The sequence below is a fragment of the Carcharodon carcharias genome, chromosome 7 (genome assembly GCF_017639515.1).
Source record: "Carcharodon carcharias isolate sCarCar2 chromosome 7, sCarCar2.pri, whole genome shotgun sequence".
Lineage (NCBI taxonomy): Eukaryota > Metazoa > Chordata > Chondrichthyes > Lamniformes > Lamnidae > Carcharodon > Carcharodon carcharias.
The window spans coordinates 82,953,197-82,974,228 of NC_054473.1; the positions used below are offsets into that span (position 1 = coordinate 82,953,197).

Consider the following 21,032-nt stretch of genomic DNA (forward strand, 5'->3'; position numbering starts at 1 on the left):
CAACTCCCCAGCCTCTCACACACACTGTACACCATCCAACTCCCCACCCTCTCACACACACACACTTTACCCCAGCCAACTCCATAGCCTCTCACACACAATTTACCCCGTTCAACTCCCCACCCTCTCACACAGACATTGTACCCCATCCAACTCCCCGACCCTCTCACACACACTGTGCCCCATCCAACTCCCCACCATCTTTCACGCACTGTACCCCATCCAACTCCCCAAGCTTTCTCATACAAACTGTACCCTATCCAATGTGCTACACTCTCTCATACAAACTGTACCCCTTCCAAATCCCCACCCTCTCACACATGCACTGTACCCCATCCAAACCGCCACTGCCTCAGACACACTGTACCCAATCCACCCCCCGCCCTCTCAAACACACTGTACCCCATCCAACCTAGCACCCTCTCTCACCCACTTTACCCCTTACAACCCTCCACCCTCACACGCACACTATACCCCGTCCAACACCCCACTCTCTCAAATGCAAACCTTACCCCATCCAACTCCCCAACCTCTCACACACACTGTGCCCCATCAGTACCGACACCCTCTCTCACGCACTGTAACCCATCCAACTCCCCGACCTCTCACACACAAACTTTACCCCATCCAAACCTCTACCCTTTCACACACACACTGTACCACATGCAAGCCCAGAACCTGTCACACACACGCTGCACCACATCCAGCTCCCCATCATCTCAAACAAACACATTACCCCATCCAACTCCCCACCCTCTCACACACACTGTACCCCATCCAGGTCCATACCCTCTCTCTCACACACTTTACGCAAACCAACTCCCCAGCCTCTCTCACACACTGTACCCCATCCAACTCCCCAACCTCTCTCTCACACACTGTAGCCCTTCCAATCCCCACCCACTCACACACACTGTACCCCTTCCAACTCACCGCACTTTCACACACAATACATCCTATCCCACCCCACACTTTACACAATCCAACTCCCCACATTCTCACACACACACTGTACCCCATCCAAGCCCGCCACACACTCACACCCATTCTGCACCCCATCCAACTCCCAATCCTCTCACACCTACGCTGAATCCCACCAAACCCCCCACTCTCTCACACACACTGTACCCCATCCAACTCCAGACCCTCTCAAACCCTCACACTACTGTACCCCATCCAACCACCCAGCCACTCAAACCCGCATTGTGACCCATCCACCCCCTAAACTTTCACACACAGTGTACCCCAACCAACTATCCACCCTCTCACACACACTGTACCCCATCCTACTCCCCACCCTCTCTCACACACTAAACACCATCCAACTCCCCAGCCTCACACTCACACACTGTACCCCATCTACCCAGTCACTCTCTCTCACGTGCACACTCTACCCCATCCAACTCCTCACCCTCTCTCACACACAGTACCCCTTCCAACTCCCCACACTCATACATATACAATATACCCCATCCAACTTCCCACCCTTTCAAACACACAAAGTACGCCATTCAACTCACCACCCTATCCACAACTATAAACCATCCCAATCCCTACACTCTCTCACACACACTGTACCCCATCCAGCCCCCACCCTCTCTCACACACTGTACCACATCCAACCTACCACCCTCTTTCACCCACTTTACCCCTCCAACCCTCCACCCTCGCGCACACACACACTGTACCCCATCCAACAACCCACCCTCTCACATGCAAACTTTACCCCATCCAACTCCCCACCCTCTCACACACACTGTGCCCCATCCAACCCCCCAACCTCTCTCACTCACTGTACCCCATCCAAATCCCAACCTTCTCTCATAGACACTGAACCCCATCCAACTCCCCAGCCTCACACACCCACACTTTACCCTATCCAACATCCCACCCTCTCACAAACTGCACCCCATCCAACCCCCCATCCTCTCTCACACACACTGTACCCCATCCAACTCCCCAGCCTCTCACACACACTGTTGCCCATCCAACTCCCCACCCTCTCACACACACATTGTACCCTATCCAATTCCCTACCCTCTCACGCACAGTTTACCCCATCCGACCCCACACCCTCTCTCACATACACACTGTTCCCCATCCAACTCCACAGCCTCTCACACACACTGTTTCCCTTCCAACTCCCCACCCTCTCTCACACACTATACGCCATAAAACCACCCACCCTCCCTCACACACACTGTACCCCATCCAACTCCCCACCCTATCTAACACACAAAAGTTCACGATCGCACTCCCTACACTCTCACACACACACTGAACCCCATCCAACTCCCCACCCTCTCACACACACTGTACACCATCCAACTCCCCACCCTCTCACACACACTGTACACCATCCAACTCCCCACACTCTCACACACACACTGAACCCCATCCAACTCCCCACCCTCTCACACACACTGTACACCATCCAACTCCCCACCCTCTCACACACACTGTACACCATCCAACTCCCCACCCTCTCACACACACTGTACACCATCCAACTCCCCACACTCTCACACACACTTTACCCCGTTCAACTCTCCACCCTCTCACACACACATTGTACCCCATCCAAATCCCGACCCTCTCACACACACTGTGCCCCATCCAACACCCCAACCTCTCTCACTCAAACACTGTACCCCATCCAAATCCCAACCCTCTTTCACAGACACTGAACCCCATCCAACTCCCCAGCCTCACACACCCACACTTTACCCCATCCAACATCCCACCCTCTCACAAACTGCACCCCATCCAACCCCCCATCCTCTCTCACACACACTGTAGCCCGGCCAACTCCCCAGCCTCTCACACACACTGTACCCCATCCAACTCCCCAGCCTCTCACACACACTGTACACCATCCAACTCCCCACCCTCTCACACACACACACTTTGCCCCAGCCAACTCCATAGCCTCTCACACACAATTTACCCCGTTCAACTCCCCACCCTCTCACACAGACATTGTACCCCATCCAACTCCCCGACCCTCTCACACACACTGTGCCCCATCAGTACCGACACCCTCTCTCACGCACTGTAACCCATCCAACTCCCCGACCTCTCACACACAAACTTTACCCCATCCAAACCTCTACCCTTTCACACACACACTGTACCGCATGCAACCCCAGAATTTGTCACACACACACTGCACCACATCCAGCTCCCCACCATCTCAAACAAACACATCACCCCATCCAAGTCCCTACCCTCTCTCTCACACACTTTACGCCATCCAACTCCCCAGCCTCTCTCACACACTGTACCCCATCCACCTCCCCAACCTCTCTCTCACACACTGTAGCTCTTCCAACTCCCCACCCACTCACACACACTGTACCCCTTCCAACTCACCGCACTTGCACACACAATACATCCTATCCCACCCCACACTTTACAAAATCCAACTCCCCACATTCTCACACACACACTGTACCCCATCCAACTCCGCACCCTCTTACACAGACACTGCACCTCATCCAACTCCCCAGCCTCTAACACACATGGTATCCCATCCAACTCCCCACCCTCTCTCAGACACTGTACCCCATCAATCTCTTCACCCTTTCACATCCAAACTGTACCCCATCCAACTCCCCACCTTCTCTCTCACACACTTTAACCCATCCAAGCCCCCACCGTCTCTCACATACTGTACACCATACAAATCCTCACTCACCTTACCCTTCCAAATTGCAACCCTCTCTCAGAGAATCTGAACCCCATCCAACTCCCCACCCTCTCACACACACTTTACCCCGTCCGACGTCTTATGCTATCTCACACACACATTGTAACCTATCAAACTCCCCAGCCTCTCACACACACTGTACCCCAACCAAATTACCACCCACTCGCACACTCTTTACCCCATCCAACTCCACAGCCGCTCATACACACTTTACCCCATCCAAATCCCCAGCCTCTCACAAACACGTTGTACCCCATCCAAGTCCCCACCCTCTGACACACACTGTGCCTCATCCAATTCCCCATCCTCTGACACACACAGCGTGCCCCATCCAACACACCACCCTCTTTCACACACTGTACCCCATCCAACACCAAAACCTCCCACACACAAACTGTACCCCATCCAAGGCCCCACACTCTCTCACACAAACTGTACCCCATCCAAACTACCACCCTCTCTCACCCACTTTACACCTTACAACCCTCCACCCTCGCACACACACACTGTACCCCGTCCAACACCCCACTCTCTCACGTGCAAACCTTACTCCATCCAACTCCCCACCGTCTCGCACACACTGTACCCCATCCAACTCCCCATGCTCTCACACACACACTGTATCCCATCTAAACCCTCAGCTTCTCACACAAACTGTACCCATTCCACACCCACCACCCTCTCAAACACACTTTACACCATCCAATCTACCACTCTCTTTCATCCACTTTACCCCTCCAAACCTCCACCCTCGCACACACACACACTGTACCCTGTCCAACACACCACCCTCACACATGCAAACTTTACACCATCCAACTCCCCACCCTCTCACACACACTGTGCCCCATCCAACCACCCAACGTCTCTCAATCAAACACTGTACCCCATCCAACTCCCCACCTTCTATCACTCACCTTACCCTTCAGAATCCCAACGCTCTCTCAGAGATACTGTACCCCATCCAACTCCCCACCCTCATACACCCACACTTTACCCCATTCAACACCCCACCCTCTCACAAACTGCACCACATCCAACCCCCCAACCTCTCTCACACACACTGTACCCCATCCAACTCCCGACCCTCTGACACAAACTGTGCCTCATCCAACACACCACCCTCTTTCACACACTGTACCCCAACCAACTCGCAACACACTCTCATCTCCAATGTAACCCATCCAACTCCCCACCCTCTCACACACACAGCACCCCATCTGACACACCACACTCTCTCACACACTGTACCCCATCCAATGCCTCATCCTCTCACACACGCACTTTACCCCATCCATCTCCCCAGCCTCTCAAACACACTGTACCCTATCCCCACCCGCTCACACACACACACTTTACCCCATCCGACTCCCCAGCCTCTCACACACACAGTACCCCATCCAACTCCCCACCCCCACACACACACTGTACCCAAGCCAACACCTCAACCCTTCTCACACACACTGTACCCCATCCAACACCCCACACTCTCACACAGACTGTACACCATCCAACACAGCACCCTCTCTAATACACACTGTACCCCATCTAACTCCTCACCCTCTCACACACACTAAACCCCATCAAAATCCCCACCCTCTCACACCCACACTTTACCCCATCCAACTCCCAACCCTTTCTCACATGCCATATCCCATCCAACCCCCTAGCCTCTCACATACGTACTCTACTCCAACCTACTCCACAACCTCACGCACACTATACCCACTCCAATTTCCCACCCTCTCACACACAAACTGAACCCCATCCAACTCCCCATCCTCTCACACACACTACTGTACCCCATCCAATCACCCAGCCACTCAAACAGCATTGTGCCCCATCCACCCCCCACCCTTTCACACACAGTGTAGCCCAACCAACTATCCACCCTCTCACACACACTGTACTCCATCCAACTCCACACCCTCTCAAACACACTACACCACATCCAACCCCCCAACCTCTCTCACACACACTGTATCCCATCCAACTCCCCACCCTCTCATACGCACTGCAACCCATCTAACCCCACACCCTCTCTCACACACGCACTGTAACCCATCCTCATCACCACCCTCTCACACCCAAACTTTGCCCCATCCATGTCCCGAACCTCTAACACACACTGTACCCCATCCAACTCCCCACCCTCTCACACACTATACCCCATCCAACTCAACATCATCTCGCTCCCACACTTTACCCCATCCAGCTCCCCATCCTCTCATACACACACATTAGCCCATCTGACTTCACACCCACTCACACACCCATTGTAGCCCATCCAAGTCCCTACCCTCTCTCTCACACACTTTCCCGCTCCAAGTCCCCAACCACTCTCACACACACGGTACCCCATCCAGTACCCGACCCTCTCACACACACATTTTTCCCCATCCAACTCCCCACCCTCTCACACACACACTGTACCCCATCCAGCTCCCCACCCTCTCACACACACATTTTCCCCATCCAACTCCCAACCCTCTCACACACACTGTACCGCATCCAACACCACAACCTCTCACACACACACTGTACTCCAACCAACCCGCCACCTTCTCTCACTCACTGTACCCCATCGAACACCCCAATCTCTCTCACACGCACTGGAGCCCTCCAACTTCCCACGCACTCACACACACTGTACCCCATCCAACTCCAGACCCTCTCAAACCCTTACACTACTGTACCCCAACCAATCACCCAGCCACTCAAACCAGCATTGTGCCCCATCCACCCCCCACCCTTTCACACACAGTGTAGCCCAACCAACTATCCACCCTCTCACACACACTGTACTCCATCCAACTCCACACCCTCTCAAACACAGTAAACACCATCCAACTCCCCTGCCTCACACTCACACACTGTATTCCATCCAAAACCACACCCTCTCTCACACAATGTCCCCCATCCACACACACACTCTCCCTCACATGCACAATGCACCCCATCCAACTCCACACACTTTCAGACACTCGAAGTACCCCATCCAAGTCCCCACCCTATCTAACACACAACTGTTCACGATCACACTCCCTACATTCTCACACAACCCATCCAACTCCCCACCCTCTCACACACACTGTACCCCATCCAACTCCCCACCCTCTCACACACAAACTTTACCCCATTCAACTCCATAGCCTCTCACACACACTGTACCCCATCCAACTCCCCACTCTCTCACACACACACTGTGCCCCATTCAACTCCCCACCATCTTTCACACACAGTACCCCATCCAACTCCCCACCCTTTCATACATACTGCACCCCATCCAACACCCCAACCTCTCACATACAAACTGTTCCCCACCCAGTGCCCCGTCCTCTCACACACTCACTGTTCCTCATCCAAACCGCCACCGTCTCACACACACTGTACCCGATACACCCCACACCCTCTCAAACACACTAAATCCCATCCAACTCCCCACCCTCTCACTCACACACTGTACCCCATCCAAACCTCCACCCTGTCTCACACACTGTACCCCATCTGCCCAGCCACTCTCTCACATGCACAATGTACACCATCCAACTCCCCACCCTTTCACACACACTTTCTACCCCATCCAACACCCCACCCTCTCACACAAACACTGTACCCCATCCAACTTCCCCCCCTCTCACACACACACTTTACCCTAAATAACCCTACCCTCTCACACACACTGTACCCCATCCAAACCCACACCCAGTCTTACACACTGTACCCCACCTACCCAGCCACTCCCTCTCATGTGCACACTGTACCCCATCCAACTTCTCACCCTTTCAAACACACAAAATACCCAATCCAACTCACCACCCTATCTCACACACAACTGTACTCCATCCCACTCTCTACCCTCTCACACACACACTATCCCCCATCCAACTCCCGACTCTCTTACACACACACTGCACCTCATCCAACACACTACCCTCTTTCACACACTATACCCTATCCAACTCCGTACACTTTCACACACACTTTAACCCATACAACTCCCCAACCTGTCACACACACACTGTACCCCAAACAATGCACCACCCTCTCTCACACACTGTACCCCATCCAACTCCCCACCCTCTCACAGACACTGTACCCCATCTAAACCCCCACCGTCTCACACACACTGTATCCCATTCAACCCCCCACACTCTCAAACTCACTGTACACCATTCAACTTACAACCCTCTCTCACCCACTTTACCCCTCCAACCCTCCACCCTCTCACACACAAACATTGTACCCCATCCAATCCACCTAACCTCTCACACACACACTGTACCCCATCGAAATACCACCATCTCTCACACACAGTACCCCTTCCAACTCCCCACCCTCTCACCCACACTATACCCCATTAAACTCCTCACCCTTTCACACCCACACTATACCCCATCCAACTCTCTCTCACACACTTTAACCCATCCAAACCCCCACCGTCTCTCACACACCGTACACCATGCAGCTCGCCACCCTCTCACACACACATTACCCCGTCCAACGCCCTACGCTCTCTCACACACACTGTAGCCCGGCCAACTCCCCAGCCTCTCACACACACGTTGTACCCCATCCAACTCCCCACCCTCTTTCACACACTGTACCCCATCCAACTCCCTACCATTTCACACACACTGTACCCCATACAACTCCCCAACCTCTCACACACACACCATAACCTATCCAACGCCCCACCCTCTCTCACACACTGTACCCCATCCAAACGCACACCCTCTCTCACACACTGTCCCGCATCCACCCACCCACTCTCCCTCAAATGCACAATGCACCCAATCAAACTCCCCACCTTTTCAAACACATGAAGTACCCCATCCAACTCCCCACCCAATCTCACACACAACTGTACACGATCGCACTCCCTACCCTCACACACACAGTGTACCCCATCAACACCCTACCCTCTCTCACACACACTTTACCCCATACAACCCCCAACCACTAACACACTATGTACCCCATCCAAATCCCCAACCTCTCAAACACTGTACCCCATCAAACTCCCCACCATCTCACACCCACACTTTACCCCATCCAACTCCCCACACTCTGACACACACTGTGCCTCATCCAACACACCACTCTCTTACACACACAGTGTGCCCCATCCAACACCCCACACTCTTTCACACACTGTACCCCATCTAACTCCCCACCCTCTCTCACACACTGTCCCCAATCAAACTCCTCACCCTTTCACGCCCACACTGTATCCCATCCAACACCCCACCCTCTCACACACACTGTACCCCATCCAACATCTGACCCTCTCTCTCACACACTTTATCCCGTCCGACGCTCTACGCTTTCTCACACACACATTGTAACCTATCCAACTACCCAGCCTCTCACACACACTTACACCAACCAAATCACCACCTTCTCACACACACACTTTACCCCATCCAAATCCCCAGCCTCTCACAAATACGTTGTACCCCATCCAACTCCCCACCCTCTGACACACACTGTGCCTCATCCAACTCCCCAGCCTCTCATGCCCACAATTTCTACCATCCTACTCCCCATCTACTCACACACTGTGCCCCATCCGTACCGACAAACTCTTTCACGTACTGTAACCCATCCAACTCCCTGCCCTCTCACACACACATTTTACCCCATCCAACACTCCAACCTCTCATACACACACACTGTACCACATCCAACCGCAGAACCGGTCACACACACACTGCACCACATCCCGCTTCCCACCTTCTCAAACACAAACTGTACCCCATCCAACTCAGCACCCCCTTACACACACACTGCAACCCATCCAACTCCCCAACCTCTCACCCACACTGTACCCAATCCAATTCACCCAACCTCTCACCTTCACACTGTACCACATCGAAGACCCCACCCTCACTCACACACAGTACTCCTTCCAACTCCCCACGCTCTCACACACACTGTCCCCCATCAAACTCCTCACACTTTCACGCCCACACTGCATCCTGTCCAACTCCCCAGCTTCTCACACAGACTTTACCCCATCCAGCTCCCCAGCCTCTCACACACACTGTGCCCCATCCAACTCCCCACCCACGCTCACACACACTGTACCCCATCCAACACCCCACCCTCTCACTCACACTTTACCCCATCCGACCCCACACCCTCTCTCGCATACAGACTTTTCCCCATCCAACTCCTCATCCGTTCTCACACACACTGTACCCCATCCAAATCCTCTCACACAGACACTGTAGCCCATCCAATTCCCAACCCTCTCTCACACATGTACACCATAAAACCCCCCACCCTCCATCACACACACTGCACCCCATCCAACTCCCAACCCTCTCATGCCCACACTTTACCCCATCCAACTCCCCATCTTCTCCCATCACACAATACCTCATCTGACGCCCCACCCTCTCACACACTGTGCCCCAACCGTACCAACACCCTCTCTCACGCACTGTAACCCAACCAACTCCCCGCCCTCTCACACACACACTTTACCCCATCCAACCCTCCACCCTTTCACACACACACTGTACCACATCCAACACCAGAACCTGTCACACACACACTGGAGCCCATCCAGCTCCCCAACCTCTCACCCACACTGTACCCCATCCAACTCCCCAACCTCTCACCCACACTGTACCCCATCCAATCCACTCACCCTCTCTCACACATACTATACCCCTTCCAACTCCCCACCCTCTCACACACACGCTGTACCCCAGCTAAACCCCCACCATCTCACACACACTGTACCCCATCCACCTCCCCACCCTCTCAAACACACTGTATCCCATTCAACCTACCACCCTCTCTCACCCACTTTACCCTTCCAACCCTCCACCCTCGCACACACACACACGGTACCCCGTCCAACATCCCACCCTCTCACATGCAAACCTTACCCCATCCAATTCCCCACCCTCTCACACACACTGTAACCCATCCAACACCCCAAACCTTCTCACTCAAACACTGTACCCCATCCAAATCACGACGCACTCTAACTCACCTTACCCCTTCCAAATCCCAACCCTCTCTCGTAGACACTGAACCCCATCCAACTCCCCATCCTCACACACCCACACTTTACACCATCCAACTCCGCACCCTCTCACAAACTGCACCCCATCCAAATCCCCAACCTCTCTCACGCACACTGTACCTTATCCAACTCCCCGCCCTCTCACACACACACTTTATCCCATCCAAATGCCCAGCCTCTCACACACATAATTGTACCCCATCCAAAACCAGAACCTCTCACACACACTGCCCCATCCAGTTCCCCACTCTCTCACAAACACAGTGCCCCATGCAATTCCCCACCATCTTTCACATACTGTACCCCATCCAAATCCCAACCCTTTTACACACACTGTACCTCATCCCTGACCCTAACCTCTCACACAAAATCTGTACCCCATCCAATGCCCCACCCTCTCTCACACAAACTGTGCCCCATCAACTCCCCATCCTCTCACTCACACACAGTACCCGATCCCCCCCCCGGCCTCTCAAACACACTGTACCCCATCCAAACTACCACCCTCTCTCACCCACTTTACCGCTTACAACCCTCCACCCTCGCACACACACTGTACCCCGTCCAACACACCACTCTCTCACGTGCAAACCTTACCCCATCCAACTCCTCAGCCTCTCACACACACTGTACCCCATCCTACTCCCCACCCTCTCTCACACACACTGTACCCCATCCAAATCCACACCCTCTCAAACACACTGAACCCCATCCAACTCCCCACCCTCTCACTCACACACTGTACCCCATCTGCCCAGCCACTCTCTCACATGCACAATGTACCCCATCCAACTCCCCTCCCTCTCACACACACACTTTACCCTAAATAACCCTACCCTCTCACACACACTGTACCCCATCCAACTCCCCACCCTTTCACACACACCGTACCCCATCAAACTCCCCCACCTGCTCACACCCACACTTTACCCCATCCAACTCCCCACCCTCTCACACACACTGTACCCCATCCAACTCCCCACCCTCTCACACACACTGTACCCCATCAAACTCCTCGCCCTTTCACACCCACACTGTACCCCATCCAACTCCCCACCCTCTCTCTCACACCCATCCATGCCGCCACCGTCTCTCACACACCGTACACCATACAGCTCCTCACCCTCTCACACACATTTTACCCCGTCCGACGCCCTACATTCTCTCACACACACAATGTAACCTATCCAACTCCCCAGCCTCTCACACACACTGTACACCAACCAAATCATCACCCTCTCACACACACACTTTACCCCATCCAAATCCCCAGCCTCTCATACACACGTTGTACCCCATCCAACTCCACACCCTCTGACACACACTGTGCCCCATCCAACACCCCACCCTCTCTCACACACTGTACCCCATCCAACTCCCCACTCTCTCACACACATGCTGTACCCTAGCTAAACCCCCACCGTCTCACACACACTGTACCCATCCACCCCGTCACCCTCTCAAACACACTGTACCCCATCCAACCTACCACCCTCTCTCACCTACTTTACCCCTCCAACCCTGCACCCTCGCACACACACACACGGTCCCCCATCCAACACCCCACCCTCTCACATGCAAACCTTACCCCATCCAATTCCCCACCCTCTCACACACACTGTGACCCATCCAACACCCCAACCTTTCTCACTCAAACACTGTACCCCATCCAACTCCCCACCCACTTGCATCAACCTTACCCCTTCCAAATCCCAACTCTCTCATAGACACTGAACCCCATCCAACTCCCCACCCTCACACACCCACACTTTACCCCATCCAACTCCCCACCCTCTCACAAACTGCATCCCATCCAAATCCCCACCCTCCCTCACACACACCGTACCCCATCCAACTCCCCACCCTTTCACGCCCACACTTTACCCCATCCAACTCCCCACCTTCTCACAAAGACACAGTACCCCATGCACTTTAACCCATCCAACTCCCCGCCCTCTCACACAAGCACTTTACCCCATCCAACCCTCCACCCTCTCACACACATGCTGTACCACATCCAACACCAGAACCTGTCACACACACACTGCACCCCATACAGCTCCCCACCCTCTCAAACACATACTGTACCCCAACCAACTCCGCATCCTTTTACACACACACTGCAACCCATCCAACTCCCCAACCTTTCACTCACACTGTACACCATCCAATCGACCCACCCTCTCACACATACACTTTACCCCATCAAACTCCCCACCCTCTGACACACACTGTGCCTCATCCAACTCCCCTTGCTCTTACACGAACACTGTCCCCCATCCAACACCCCACCCGCTTTCACACTCTGTCCCCCATCCAACACCCCACCCGCTTTCACACACTGTACCCCATCCACCCCCCACCCTCTCGAACACACTGTACCCCATCCAACCTACCTGCCTCTCTCACCCACTTTACCCCTCCAACCCTCCACCCTCGCACACACACCCTGTACCCCGTCCAACACCCCACCCTCTCACATGCAAACTTTACCCCATCCAACTCCCCACCCTTTCACACACATTGTGCCCCATCCAACCCCCACCTCTCTCATTCAAACACTGTTTCCCATCCAACTCCCCACCCTCTCTCAACTTACCCTTTCCAAATCCCAACCCTCTCTCATAGACACTGAATCCCATCCAACTCCCCCCCCTCACACACCCACACTTTACCTCATCCAACTCCCCACCCTCTCAAAAACTGCACCCCATCCAACACCCCACCCCCTCTCACACACACTGTACCCATCCAACTCCCCAGCCTCTCACACATACTGTACCCCAACCAACCACCTTACCCTCTCTCATACGCCCTGTACCCCATCCAACTCTCCACCCTCTCTCACATGCACTGAACCCATCCGACTCCCCACTCTTTCACACACAGGCATGTTGCTCAGGATTTTCAGTCTCTAATTTATAAGCATTAACACATTCAATTGTGGAGTCCAAGAAGAACAGAAGACTTACTTGGATCAATCGCACGACCATCAAACTGCTGTGGGAACAAAGAATGGATGATAAAAGATTATTTGGCCCAGCCCCACTCAAACAAAACAGCATCTCAATATTTTAGCAACAATTTAAATGCTGACTTATCTTTGACCATGTGAAATGGCTTTGCAGCTATCTCCTGAAAAGAGTCTCCCTGGGTTAAGCAGCATTTATGTTCAGCTCATTCACTGAAAAACACACTGATATCACTCTCAGATGTACAGGCCACTTACAAGCATGACATATTACTGAATATGAACCATGAACTAGGCACAGACAGAGAGACAGGAGGACACATACACACACACATACAGAAATACAGAGAGAGACAGGAACAGAGAGAGGGGGACATATACACACACATACAGAGATAAAGAGAGAGAGGCAGGAACAGAGAGAGGGGTACACATTACACACATGCAGAGATAAAGAGAAAGAGAGGCAGGAACAGAGAGAGGGGAGTACATACAAATACACACACACACACTCACACATACAGAGATAAAGAGAGAGCGAGACAGGAACAGAGAGAGGGGAACACATTACACGTACACACAGAGATAAAGAGAGAGAGAGGCAGGAATAGAGAGAGGGGGACATATACACACACACATAGAGATAAAGAGAGAGAATGACAGGAACAGAGAGAAGGGGACATTTACACAAATACAGAGATAAAGAGAGAAAGAGAGAGACAGGAACAGAGAGAGGGGGACATATACACACACATACTCTTGTTCCTAGGCAGTCCCTCGGGATTGCAGGTGAATTGCTTCCACTCCAGTCGATGGGTTCTGAGATGGCTGAAAAGGCCAATGTGTGATCTGCAGACTTTGCTACATGTTGGGCAGGTGATGCTTGAAGGGCTGGGTAGACGGGTTGTTTGGAGGTTTGTGCTCTCCCTCCCCCTCTCTCTGGTGGAGTCTCTCGATGTGTTCAGTTCCTTCCCAAATGAACCTTCTCCATTTTGTTCGGTCACAAACCAGGGGCTCTCATGAGTCAGTGCAGATATTTGACCTCTTCAGCGATGCTTTGAGGACATCCTTAAAGTGTTTCCACTGACCTCCTGGGAGTATCCTGCCCTAACTGAGTTCTGAGCAGAACAGTTGCTTTGGGAGTCTGGTGTCAGGAATACGAACCGCATGTCCTGTCCAGTGGAACTGGTTTTGAGTTATTAGCACCTCCATCCTGGCTTGGCTTGGGAGGGGGCACTGCTGTCGGACCAATTTTCTTGTCACCAAATACGTTGAATCTTGCGAAGGCACTGCTGGTGGTACTTCTCCAGCCCTTTGAAGTGTCTGTTGTAGATTACTGTATACAGTGAGAGAGACAAAGTGGTAGAGAGAGAGAAAAGACATAAACGTGCTTATCATATACAAGAGACAGAGAAAGAGAAGGACATAGAGTGAGAGGGACAGAGTGAGGGACAGAGAGAGAGGGACAGAGAGAGAGAGGGGCAAGGAGAGAGAGAGAGGGGCACATACACATGGCATATAGTAAGAGACATACACAGAGAGGGACACATACACACGCATACCTCATACAAAGTCAGAGATAAAATGATAGAGAGAGAGAGACAGTGAGAGAGAGAGAGCAAGAGATCAGATTCAGCGAGAGACGGCAGGATTTCAGCAGGAGAGAAGTTAAAGTGAAGCAGCTCCTATTCCCATTCCATTCCTTTGATTCCCTATTTAAACATTTTTGGATGGGGTTCCCACCGGAATTCCAGGAAAGGAATTTAACATGGCTCCATCATGGCAATCCCATCAGAGAGGCTCTGAAAGCCAAAAAAAAGTGAGGCCACACACAGGATATATGTGAATGTGTCTAGAAGTGGTAATGTGTGTTTGTGTGAGTGGTAATGTGTGCATGTGTATGTGTGAGAGTATGTGAGACTGTCTGAACACATGTATACACATGACATTTTCACACACACACACTCCTCACAGAGACACACACAAACAAGTCACCCACACACAGACTCACACTCACAGAGGCACAGACACACATTCATACAGACTCACACACAGACTCACAGATCCAGATAGACTCACATACAGGCTCACTCATCACACAGATACACAGAGACACAGACACAGACTCACATACTCATTCACACATTCACGTTCACACATTCACACTCTGAGGTGACAGTGGGCCTGCACATCCATTGGCCAGAAAGTTGGGGCAATTCAGCCTCGGCTGGTTATGGAAGCTCCAGCACAATTGTACATGCAGCAGCCAATTTAATTGCCTGCCATTGAGGTTCCCATCCCTTAAGGGACAAGGTCCCATCATAAGAGCTTCTGGCCAGTTGGATAACCAGCAGCACTTCAGCCCCAGCAGTGCCACTGGGAATGTTGGCTACTGCTGGAACTACAGCAAACCAGAAGCAGCAATGAAGGAGCAACACCAGGTCCCAGGTAAGTGTGTTGGGTCTGACTGGGGGGTGTGGTGGGGTTTGGGACGGTCTTGTTGGACCTGTTGGGGTCTGACTGTGGGGTGTGGTGGGGGTTGGGAGGGTGCTGTTGGGCCTGCTGGGGTCTGACTGGGGGGTTTGGAGGGTGGTGTCAGGCCTGCTGGGTCTGTCTGACTGGGGGGTGTGTTTGGGTTGATGGGGGTAAGGGGTGTTGGAGAGGTTTGGGTGCTGGGGTTGGTTTGTGACAGCAGAGTTTCATGCTGCCAAGGAGCTGCCCTCTGTGGGCTGCAGGGTGTCCAATCAGGAGGGCCTCCTTTGAACCCACAAGGAGGCTGCAAAGGATCACCAGGCTGTCTCCCACGTGGTGTTGGCAAGACTCTGCCCCTTCCCCGGGCATCGCTAAAATACCAGCAATGGTAGGAAGCGGCTTGTAAATGATCCTCAATTGGCCTCTGAGTGTGAGGGTCATCCTCCATCTTCCTTACCTTTGGTAAAATGCCAGCAGTGGTGGGAAGGCAATGAGCACACCACCAGCAGCATCCCACCCAATATGCCCTCCCCCAACCTCCCAGTGCATTCCCTGAAGCCCCTTTAAATAACCCCAGTCACATTGACACTGGAACAAAAACAAAAATTGCTGGAAAAACTCAGCAGGTCTGACAGCATCTGTGGAGAGAAAGAGTTAACATTTCGAGTCTGTAAAACTCTTCCTCAGAACTCAAGAGAAGTAAAAATGTGATGAAATTTATACTGTTGAAGGGGGATGGGACAGATGAAGCTGAATAGAAAGCCAGTGATAGTTGGAGGCAAAGGAGAGATTGCAAAAGATGTCATAAACAAAAGGTCAAAGTGTTGTTGATGGTGGTGATTCTGGCTAAAGGAGAGGCTAATGGTGATACTAAGAGTGGAAAGCAGGATGAGCTAGTGACAGATAGACCTAGTGGGGTTTTGGTGGGGGTTTCAGGGGGCAGCTCCTTTTGTTTATGACATCTTTCGCAATCTCTCCTTTGCCTCCACCTATCACTGGCCTTCTATCCAACTTCATCTGTCCCACCCCCCTTAAACAATATATATTTCACCTCATTTCTACTTCTCTTTAGTTCTGAAGGAGAGTTAACTCTGTCTTCCTCTCCGCAGATGCTGTCAGACCTGCTGAGTTTTTCCAGCTATTTTTGTTTTTGTTTCATATTTCCAGCATCTGCAGTATTTTGCTTTTATCTTAGTCTTTAATTGACTGCCACTTCTCTTCCAGGAATGCCTACCTTGAAGAAGTACTGCTCTTCTCTCCGACAGGGTTTCCGCTTGTCTCTTTTGCCCTGTTCACCTTCATTGCTTTCCATTTCCCTCCTGGTGTTTGACAAAGTGTTTACTAAAACTCGGTTTCACAGCCATATTTCCTTCCTCAGTGACTTTCTCCGTCTCCGACTTACCCCACATGGATTCCAACTGAAGTTCCATCCCTCATGTTTCGAACCCACCCAGGATTATAGGTATCTCCGGGACATGCAGCGCTCCTCAGACTGCTGTTCTCGTCATATCCTGAGATCCACCCTCAGTGCCATGCGCCGCTATATGAACACACTCGATCTCTCCCTCCAGCAGCAATGATTCACCTTATCTCTAAGCTGTCCTTGTCCTCAGTTTCATTTTATTCTTCATCTCATCCGACGCCTTATCAAGAAACTTTGTCTCTTTGTTTATCTTTTTCATGTGCTAAAGAAGGCAAGCTCCAACAACTCATCGACACCAATGCCCATCCAGGACCCACCACACCTTCCCATACCTCTGACCCCATCCCGTCTTCCAATCCCAGCCCCGGTCATGTATTCACCATACCCCCTGACCTTCCCCTCTCTGATGTTGAATGTTCAGTGCTCAGCAAAGCACTCAGTTTCATACACTTACGCTCTCACCTCAGTGAATTCCGGGCTCAAAACGATGCTGAACTCTTTTTCCACAGCCTTCGTCTCTGTGCTCACTTCTTTGGGCAGCAGTCATCCCCCCGTTCAACGGATCCTTTCACCCGCCTCCAGTATTCTCCCTTCACCTGGACCCCTCCCTCTGGCCTCTTACCTGCCCTTGATCTTTTCATTAAGAACTGTCGGCGTGACATCAGCCATCTCACTTTCTCTGCTCCTCTCACCCACTCTAACTTGTCTCCTTCTGAACTTGCCGCACTCCATTCTCTCAGGTCCAATCCTGGCTTTGTTATCAAACCTGCTGACAAGGGTGGTGCTGTTGTTGTCTGGCGTACTGACCTCTACCTCACAGAGGCTGAGCGCCAACTCTCAGACACTTCCTCCTACCTCCCCCGGACCATGACCCCACCACTGAACATCAAGCCATTGTTTCCAGGACTGTCCCTGACCTCATCTTCTCTGGAGGTCTTCCATCCACAGCTTCCAATCTCATAGTTCCCAACCTCGGACAGCCAGCGCTTCTACCTCCTCCCCAAAATCCACAAACAGAACTGTCCCGGTAGACCAATGGTGTCAGCCTGTTCCTGCCCCACGGAACTCATTTCTTGCTATCTTGACTCCGTTCTCTCTCCCCTTGTCCAGCCTCATCCCACCTACATCCTCGATTCCTCTGTTGCCCTACATCATATCAACAATTTCCAATTCCCTGGCTCCAACTGCCTCCTCTTCACCATGGACGTCCAATCCCTTTACACCTCCATCCCCCACCAGGATGGTCTTAGGGCTCTTTGCTTCTTCCTTGAACAGAGGCCCAAACAATCCCCATCCACCATCACTCTCCTCCATCTCATTGAACAATTTCTCCTTAAACTTGTCTCACTTCCTCCAAATGAAAGGTGTGGCTATGGGTGCCCGCATGGGCCCCAGTTATGCCTGTCTCTTTATGGGGTACATGGAACATTCCTTGTTCCAGTCCTACTCAGGCCCCCTCGCACACCTCTTTCTCTAGTACATTATTGACTGTTTCAGTGCCACTTCATGCTCTCATCTGGACCTGGAAAAATGTATTAATTTTGCTTCCAATTTCCAATCCTCCATCACTTTCACATGGTCCATCACTGACACTTCCCTTCCCTTCCTTGACCTCTCCGTCTCAATTTCTGGTGATAGACTGTCCACCAATATTCACTACAAGCCTACCGACTCACATAGCTACCTGGACTGCAACTCTTCACACCCTGCTTTCTGCAAGGGCTCCATCTCATTCTCTCAGTTCCTTCACCTCCGTCGCATCTGTTCTGATGATGCCACTTTCCTAAACAGTGCTTCTGACATGTCTTCCTTCTTCCTTAGCCAAGGTTTCCCACCCACGGTGTTTGACAGGGCCCTCAACCGTGTCCGGCCCATCACCCATGCCTCTGCCCTTGCATCTTCCTCTCCCTCCCAGAACCATGATAGAGTCCCCCTTGTCCTCACTCATCACCCCACCAGCCTCCGCATTCAAGGGATTATCCTCCACCATTTCCGCCAACTCCAGCATGATGCCACCACCAAACACATCTACCCTTCACCCACCCTGTGAGAATTTCATAAGGACCATTCCCTCTGGGACACCCTGGTCCACTCCTCCATCACCCCCTACACTTCAACCCCATCCCATGGCACCTTCCCATGCAACCGCAGAAGGTGCAACACCTGCCCCTTTACTTCCCCTCTCCTCACCGTCCAAGGTCCCAAACGTTCCTTTCAAGTGAAGCAGCATTTCACTTGTACTTCCCTCAATTTGGTCTACTGTATTCACTGCTCCCAATGTGGTTTCCTCTACATTGGAGAGACCAAACACAGACTGGGTGACCGCTTTGCAGAACACCTTCGGTCAGTCCACAAGCATGACCTGCCTGTCACTTGCCATTTCAACACACCACCCTGCTCTCATGCCCACATGTCCGTCCTTGGCCTGCTCCAGTGAAGCTCAACACAAACTGGAGGAACAGCACCTCATCTTCCGACTAGGCACTTTACAGCTTTCCGGACTGAATATTGAGTTCAACAACTTCAGACCATGAACTCTCTCCTCCATCCTCACCCCTTTTTGATCCCCCTTTTTTCAAATATTTATTTTAAAATTTCTATCTGTACACTTTTTCCCACCTATTTCTATTATTATTTTAAAATTTATTTCCATTCATTGTTTTATCCACACCTTTTAGCCTATTTTGATCTTTTTGACCACACTGTCCCCTCCCCCCACCCCACCCCCATAGGGCTATCTGTCACTTGTTCATCCGGCTTTCTACTCTTAATGTCACCATCAGCACCTCCTTTAGCCAGAATCACCATCAACACTCCTTTGTCCTTTTGTTTATGACATCTTTTGCAATCCCTCCTTAGCCTCCACCTATCACTGGCCTTCTATCCAGCTTCACCTGTCCCACCTCCTTTAAACAGTATATATTTCACCACATTTCTGCTTCCCTTTAGTTCTGAAGAAGAGACATATGGACTCGAAACGTTAACTCCGTCTTTCTCTGCACAGATGCTGTTAGACCAGCTGAGTTTTCCAGCAATTTTTGTTTTTTTCTCAGATTTCCAGCATCCGCAGTATTTTATTTTAACATTGACACTGGGTTGGATTTTCTGGAGGTGTTGGGGCTGGGATTTCCCATCCCCATTGTGGTGGGATCTGTTGTGGGAGATTCTGCGGCCCAAATAAAAGTCCGTTGACTTTCGGCAACTTTTGGTTGCCCAGCCGGCAGCCAATCTGCCAACTTGTCCGCCACTGGCAAAATTACATCTCGGCAGGGAGATGTTGACACCCGCCCGTCCCTTACACCCCCCACTACGTTGCGAGCATTCTACCCCTCCCAGCCCAATCCTAGTGGGTCCAGAAAATTCCAACCACTCAGACACAAACTGACACACACGCACACACACTTTCTCACACGCA

The 21,032-nt window shown here is 52.0% G+C and overlaps 1 protein-coding gene across 1 annotated transcript in view; it reads right to left on the minus strand.

The window, feature by feature from the left end:
- The window catches only part of LOC121280008 (histone H2B.1-like), a 151,822-nt gene that overhangs the window by 127,628 nt on the left and 3,162 nt on the right, over positions 1-21,032 (minus strand). The window lies entirely within an intron of this gene.